General features: G+C 40.3%; 1 long non-coding RNA gene across 1 annotated transcript in view; it reads right to left on the bottom strand.

Moving 5' to 3' along the window:
- Positions 1 to 2348: 2348 nt before the first annotated feature.
- LOC122696183 overlaps positions 2349 to 7654 on the bottom strand; it is a 41015-nt gene continuing 35709 nt past the window's right edge. The window contains exon 3 of the long non-coding RNA XR_006341704.1: positions 2349 to 2410. This is a non-coding gene — a long non-coding RNA (uncharacterized LOC122696183). The remainder of the gene's footprint in view (positions 2411 to 7654) is intronic.

The raw sequence follows: 7654 nt of genomic DNA, 5'->3' as shown, positions 1-7654 counted from the left end.
AGACATTTGTTAGGGCCCAGATCCTACATTGTTTTAAATATAGAATAATTCTCTGTGAGAATTATAAATTGTGAACTATAACAAAGGGGAACTTGAGAATATCATAATCATACCTGAAATGAATTTACCAGGCAAAAATTATAATATTTAAGTTTGGATTTGACCATCAATTCCTTTTTGCCTAGGACACTGGAAAATCTCTTGCCTTCAATTTTTTTCAGTCATTTTTTTTTTTAAAGTAAGGGCTGATTTATTATTCTTTGTTTCTCTGCTTTTCTGTTTTTATTTTCCTTGGTGCCATGGAGGGGATTTGCCTAGACGCTTGAAAGTGATTCATAGTTTAGTTCCTCAAGAAACTGGGGCTATGTGACCTCCCTAAGAATCCCAGTAACCCCCATCCCCAATGTCCTTCACACTGTCTCTTGTATTGTTCTCATTATGTGTACGTAAGTGTTTGGTAAAAGTTTTGGTTGCCAATTTAAACTATTTATTGTCTTCTCTGCTTCAGCTGCTGCTGGATTTCTGAACTTAATCTGCCAATAACTTCCATGTAACACATGCTCATGGCAGTTTTCATTGCGGCTGCCAGTTGCTGAACTCTTTGTACACATTTGCAATTCATTGTGTTACCCCCTCGGTGCTGTTTCTGGCATCTGCCCTAACGGCTGGATTTTCAGGGACAGAAAGATTCAGCAATTCTCTTTACAAACTCTCTACCCAGTGGGAGGTGCTATTATTTTACTTTATTCAGAGAAATTGGCTATGCCCCTAGGAAATCAAACAAAACCCCTTTCTTTTACACTTCCTCATTTTCTTACTTCAACTAAAGTCAAAAAAGGTATTCCACCCATGAATACTTTTTTTGTTTGTTTATTTTATTTTAAACTAGACTTTCCACTAAATGTGGGCATAAAATCCAACCGCACAGAGTTAAGAGCTAGCTGGTAACTCATAATGCCTGAGCACCCAAGTACCAAATTGTTTCCTAATTATTCACATGATTTATTTCAATTAATTTCTACAAAAAACTTAGGAAATGGGTACCATTAAGTAAGCTAAAGTCTACGAAGTTAAAGAAATTTCCCAAGTTAACAAAACCTTTCATTTGATATAGGTAGGTATAAGTAGTAAAGTGGAGATAAAAATGGCAACCTACTTTAGTATCCTTGCCGGGAGAATCCCATGGGCAGAGAAGCCTGGTGGGCTACAGTCCATGGGGTTGCAAAGAATAGTAAACAACTGAGCAACTGAGCATAGCAGATGCCAATTTCTTCACTTCTACAGTATATTGCATCTCAGACCACCAAGAAAGGGATCACTGAGAAAGGGACCAGTTTACAGTGAGACTATAACTTACTGTCCATGACTATTATTTTTTCCAAAAGACAGGCAGTGTTATGAGAGCCTAGGATAAGAAGAAATAATGCAGTTTCCCTTATGCATATGTATTAATAAGATTTGATATAAATAGAACCAACTTATCATTACAAATAGAACCAAGCCTAGCTCAAACATAATAGAGATTCATTACTCATTCAAGTAACAGTCTAGGGTGAAGAATAGGTCAGCAGAGTTATTCTCCTTTATGCTATTGTTCAGGCACCCAGACTGACATGTCTGGGTCATTTATAACATATGGTGTCCCTAACTCACCTTTGATTATCACTATTCCAGTCTGAAGTGTTCCAACTACTACACAATTGCACTTATTTCACATGCTAGCAAGGTCATCTTCAAAATCCTCCAAGCTAGGCTTCAACAGTATGTGAACCAAGAACTTCTGGATGTACAAGCTGAATTTTAAAAAGGCAGAGGAACCTAAATCAAATCCCTTATGATTATACAGTGGAAGTGACAAATAGATTCAAGGGATTAGATCTGATAGACAGAGTGCCTGAAGAACTATGGACAGAGGTTCATGACATTATGTAGAAGACAGGGATCAAGACCATCCCCAAGAAAAAGAAATGCAAAAAGGCAAAACGGTTGCCTGAGGAGGCCTTACAAATAGCTGAGAAGAAAATAGAACCTAAAGGCAAATGAGAAAGGGAAAAATATACCCATTTGAATGCAGAGTTCCAAAAAATTGCAAGGAGAGATAAGAAATCCTTCCTCAGTGATCAATGCCAGGAAATAGAGGAAAACAATAGAATGGGAAAGACTAGAGATCTATTGAAGAAAATTAGAGATACCAAGGGAACATGTCATGCAAGTTCTGTTCAGTTCAGTCTCTCAGTCGTGTCCAACTCTGTGCGACCCCATGAACCGCAGCACGCCAGGCCTCCCTGTCCATCACCAACCCCCGGAGTCCACCCAAACGCATGTCCATTGAGTTGGTGATGCCATCCAACCATCTCATCCTCTGTCGTCCCCTTATCCTCCTGCCCTCAATCTTTCCCAGCATCAGGGTCTTTTTAAATGAGGCAGCTCTTCGCATCAGGTGGCCAAAGTACTAGAGTTTCAGCTTCAACATCAGTCCTTCTAATGAACACTCAGTACTGATTTCTTTTAGGATGCATGGTAGGATCTCCTTGCAGTCCAAGGGACTCTCAAGAGTCTTCTCCAACACCACAGTTCAAAAGCATCAATTCTTCGGTGCTCAGCTTTCTTCACAGTCCAACTCTCACATCCATATATGACCAGTGGAAAAACCATAGCCTTGACTAGACAGACCTTTGTTGGCAAAGTAATGTCCCTGATTTTTAATATGCTATCTAGGTTGGTCATAACTTTCCTTCCAAGGAGTAAGCGTCTTTTAATGTCACAGCTGCAATCACCATCTGTAGTGATTTTGGAGCCCAGAAAAATTAAGTCAGCCACTGTTTCCACTGTTTCCCCATCTATTTGCCATGAAGTGATGGGACCGGATGCCATGATCTTAGTTTTCTGAATGTTGAGCTTTAAGCCAACTCTTTCACTCTCCTCTTTCACTTTCATCAAGAGGCTTTTTAGTTCCTCTTCACTTTCTGCCATAAGGGTGGTGTCATCTGCATATCTGAGGTATTGATATTTCTCCCGACAATCTTGATTTCAGCTTGTGCTTCCTCCAGCTCAGCATTTCTCATGATGCACTCTGCATGTAAGTTAAATAAGTAGGGTGACAATATACAGACTTGATGTACTCCTTTTCCTACTTTGAACCAGTTTATTGTTCCATGTCCAGTTCTAACTGTTGCTTCCTGACGTGCATACAGATTTCATGCAAAAATGGGCACAATAAAGGACAGAAATGGTATGGACCTAACAGAAGCAGAAGATATCAAGAAAAGGTGGCAAGAATACACAGAAGATTTATACAAGAAAGATCTCCATGACCCAGGTAACCACAATTGTGTGATCACCCATCTAAAGTCAGACATCCTGGAATGTGAAGTCAAGTGGGCCTTAGGAAGCATCACTATGAACAAAGCTAGTAGAGGCAATGGAATTCCAGTTGAGCTATTTCAAATCCTAAGGGATGCTGCTGCTAAAGTGCTGCACTAAGTATACCAGCAAATTTGGAAAACTCAGAATGGCCACAGGCCTGGAAAAGGTCAGGTTTCATTCCAATCCCAAAGAACGGCAATGCCAAAGAATGCTCAAACTACCTCACAATTGCACTTACCTCACACGCTGGCAATGTAATGCTTGAAACTCCAAGCCAGGCTTCAACAGTTCGTGAAACATGAAATTCCAGGTGTTCAAGCCAGTTCTTTCAAGACGTGAAGAGCCTCTTGGTGAAGTTGAAAGAGGAGAGTGAAAAGGCTGGCTAAAAACTCAACATTCAGAAAACTAAGATCATGGCATCCAGTCCCATCACTTCATGACATGTAGATGGGGAAACAGTGGAAGCCGTGACAGACTTTATTTTCTTGCACTCCAACTTCACTGTGGATGGTGACTGCCACCATTAAATTAAAAAAAAAAAAAAACTTGCTCCTTGGAAGAAAAGCTATGAAAAACCTAGACAGCGTGTTAAAAATCAGAGACATTGCTTTGCCAACAAAGATCCATATGGTCAAAACTATGGTTTTTCCATTAGTCATGTATGGATGTGAGAGTTGGACCATAAAGAAAGCTGAGTGCCAAAGAATTGATGCTTTCTAATTGTGGTGCTGGAAAAACTCTTGAGAGTCCCTTAGCCTGCAATGAGATCAAACCAGTCAATCCTGGAGGAAATCAACCCTTAATATTCATTGGAAGGACTGATGTTGAAGCTTCAATACTTTGGTCACCTGATTCATAGAGCCAACTCATTTAGCAAAGACACTGATGCTGGGAATGATAGAGGGCAGGAGGATAATGGGGCAGCAGAGGAATGAGATGGTTGGATGGCATCAATGACTCAATGGACAAGAGTTTGAGCAAACTCTGGGAGATGGTGAAAGACAGGGAAGCCTAGAATGCTGCAGCTCATGGGGTTGCAAAAATTTGGACACGACTGAACAACAACAAGAAGCCCAACGTCAGAGAGAACATGAGGAGGCATGTCAAGGAGTTTTAATAATTAACCTCAGAAGTGGCACATATTACCTTTGCTTATATAGGAGAACAATGGACCCACTGGAAGAGCAATCACATTACTCCATGTAAATGAAAGGGAAGCTGGGAAATATGGCAGAGATGGCTAGACACATGTCCAACCCTACAATTACAATGGAAGATAGGAGGAGACGTTTCTGGGGGACAAATGGCCATCTCCACCCCAGTCTACCTTTCTAGCCATCAAATACTGCAAGTAGATAAAATAGACTCATTCCCTCCCCAGAGAGACAATTCAAAGTCTTACCCATTTGCTGCAACCAGTCCCAAGTCCGGTATCTCCGGAATGTGAAAATTTTCCTCCAAGGCTAGATGTTTCATTTTAATTTGTATTTAGTTTAGTGGTATCAAGGCTAATACCAAAGATTATCTGCCCTCACCTAAGTCAATATATGTTGATACGGCAGGATAACCACAATAAAAATGCCAGGTAAAATGCAGGAGAATGTGTAGAGAAATAGAAATTCTCTTTTATTACTGGTATGAATGTAAATAAATTCAGTCAACTTTGGAAGACAGTTTGACAGTTTCTTACAGAAGCAAACATATTCTTAACATAGGATCCAGCAACCGCGCTGCTTGGTATACACCCAAAAGAGCTGAAAACTTATGAAAACCTACAAATGGATAATTCATAATTGCCATAACCTAGAAGCAACAAAGATGTCCTTCAAGAGGTAAATGGCTAAACAAACTGTGGTATATGCATACAATAGAATATTATCCAGTGATTTTAAAAAAAGAACTATCAAAACATGATAGACACGGATAAACCTAAAAGGCAGGATGAAGAAAGAAGCTGAACCGTAAAGTCTTCATACTGTGTGACTACAACTATATGACATTCTGAAAAAGACAAAACTATGATGACAGTCAAAAAAAAATTAGTGGCAGGGGTGGCCGTGGTTGTTAGGCTTGAGGAGTGAGGGTGAGATAAACAGATGCAGCTGGGATAATCTTTAGGGCAGTGAAACTATTTTGTATGATATAAAAATGGTAGATATGTGTCATTCTATTTACATTCCTCAAAACCCATAGGACATACAAGACAAAGAGTGAGCCCCAATGTAAATCATGGAATTCAATTTATAATGTATTAATATTGATTCATCAATAGTAACAAATGCACCATAATAATGGACAATGTTAACAGTAGGGAAAACCAGCAGATGAACAGTGAGGGAATACATAGGAATTCTCTGTATGTTCCAGTCACTTTTCCTGTAACCTAATACTGCTTACTAAAGAAAAAAACGTATGGTTGAGGGAAATGGCGAAGGCAGAGTTCACCAAAACAATGCCCTGCCACCAGGGAAGCACTAGATAAGACCTTGGCTGGTATGGAAAGGATCCCCACGTTAACTGTGATTCTGCCCTCTGGGAGAAGCTCCCTTTTCCATGACCCTCAGAGGCTCCTGAATTTGCCTTCTAGGAGCTTCCTCCTCCTCCGCCGTCTTCCATGGCACATCTATGATGAGGAAAGAGTGTGAGCCCTCTGAACAGGTCAGAGAATCAAAAGCTTTCTCAGATTCTTTGATAGTGCAATTCTCTCAAAAACTAAATAGGTTTTCGATCTATTTATTTCCTGTCCCTTCTAAGCGGCAGTGGCAACACCCCCCACATTCCTTAGATGTAATTTTTCATTTGTTTTTAACTTCCCTGTTTTTAACAGTGTGTGTGTATGTGTGTGCCTGTGTGTCTGCAGGTGTGAACTTAATGGTAGCTACCTTCAGAACATCTACAACAGTTGGGTGGGAAGTTATCACTCTGTATCTGATTTTTGCTACAAGGCTAAGTACCTTAATTCAACTTAGACATCTTACTGGGCCTTTGCATTTGAGATCTTTTTAAGTCTTATTTCTTCTTTGGGTTTCAGAAGCAGTTAACTTTTCCATGAGGCTCTTCATCTGAATTCTCTCCCCTTCAATCTCTGAGCTTAAAAAGGTCAATTCATGTAATACCTTACTTGAAGCAATGAATAGCAGCCAATACATATAAATATTCCAGCTCTTTCCAACCACTATACCTAAAACTATATGAACATGTGGTTTGTATTCCAAGTTATAGTTGGAGATAGCTTTTTTTTTTAATAAATGTCAATGTTTTGCCATGATATCATGTATTTCTCCAACTTTTCAGGCTGTGACACCACGGCCCAAATTGAATTGGTTACAACAGGGAAATTGATTGAATCAAACACCAATAATTCAGTGGTTTATATATATATGTATATACACATACATATATGTCTTTCTCACATAAAAGGGTAGAAGTTTCAGGGCAACCCTGGCTTTTCTCCATGTAGCCTTTCAAGGGTTAGTCTGATGGCTTACCATTTTCAGCACAAATAAGTTCCAAGATCTCTCTGGTTATTGTCATGTTGGTTAGGCAGAAGGAGAAAAGAGCACTGCAAGGGGCTCAGGAGGCAAGAAGCCAGGTGTGCAAATGGAAAACATCACTTCTACTCATATTCTGCTGGAGACAACTCTTGCAAGCCAATACCTAACTGCCAAGAAAGCTGGGGGTGCAATGTGTGCATGTTCAGTCATGTCCAACTCTTTGCAACCCCATCCACTGTAGCCCACCAGGCTCCTCTGTCCATGGAATTTTCCAGGCAAGAATACTGGAGTGGGTAGCCATTTCCTCCTCCAGGGATCTTCCAGACTCAGGGATTGAACCTACATCTCCTGTGTCTCCTGCATTGACAGGCATATTTCTTACCACTGAGCCAGTGGGGAAGCCAGGGATGCTGTACGGCTTACTAGTCATTTGCCAAACACTTCCACTCCAGTGGGAAAATGGAGACTACATTTTAATCAGCAGCAAGAGTACCCAAGTCACAAGAGGCCTTAGTCGCAGCCCAAGTTAATGGAATAGTGACTGATGTTTCTGCCACACCACACAAAAGGATCCCAACTCACCTCCAAGTATAGACACCCGTAGAGTCATTTAGTCAGAGCAAAAAAATAATTCCTCTTCCACCTCACTTAAAAGCTCACCTTTTAATTTTCTGTGCCAGAATCTTCCTCTATTCACAATCACTGTGAGTGGGAAAGTTAATTCAAGAAAAACTCTTTTTCGAAAATAGGCAAACATGGCCAAGCATAGCAGTACATGTGACTGTCTCTATCTG

The sequence above is a fragment of the Cervus elaphus genome, chromosome 6 (assembly GCF_910594005.1).
Source record: "Cervus elaphus chromosome 6, mCerEla1.1, whole genome shotgun sequence".
Classification (NCBI taxonomy): domain Eukaryota; kingdom Metazoa; phylum Chordata; class Mammalia; order Artiodactyla; family Cervidae; genus Cervus; species Cervus elaphus.
This window is presented reverse-complemented; position numbering and strand designations above follow the sequence as displayed.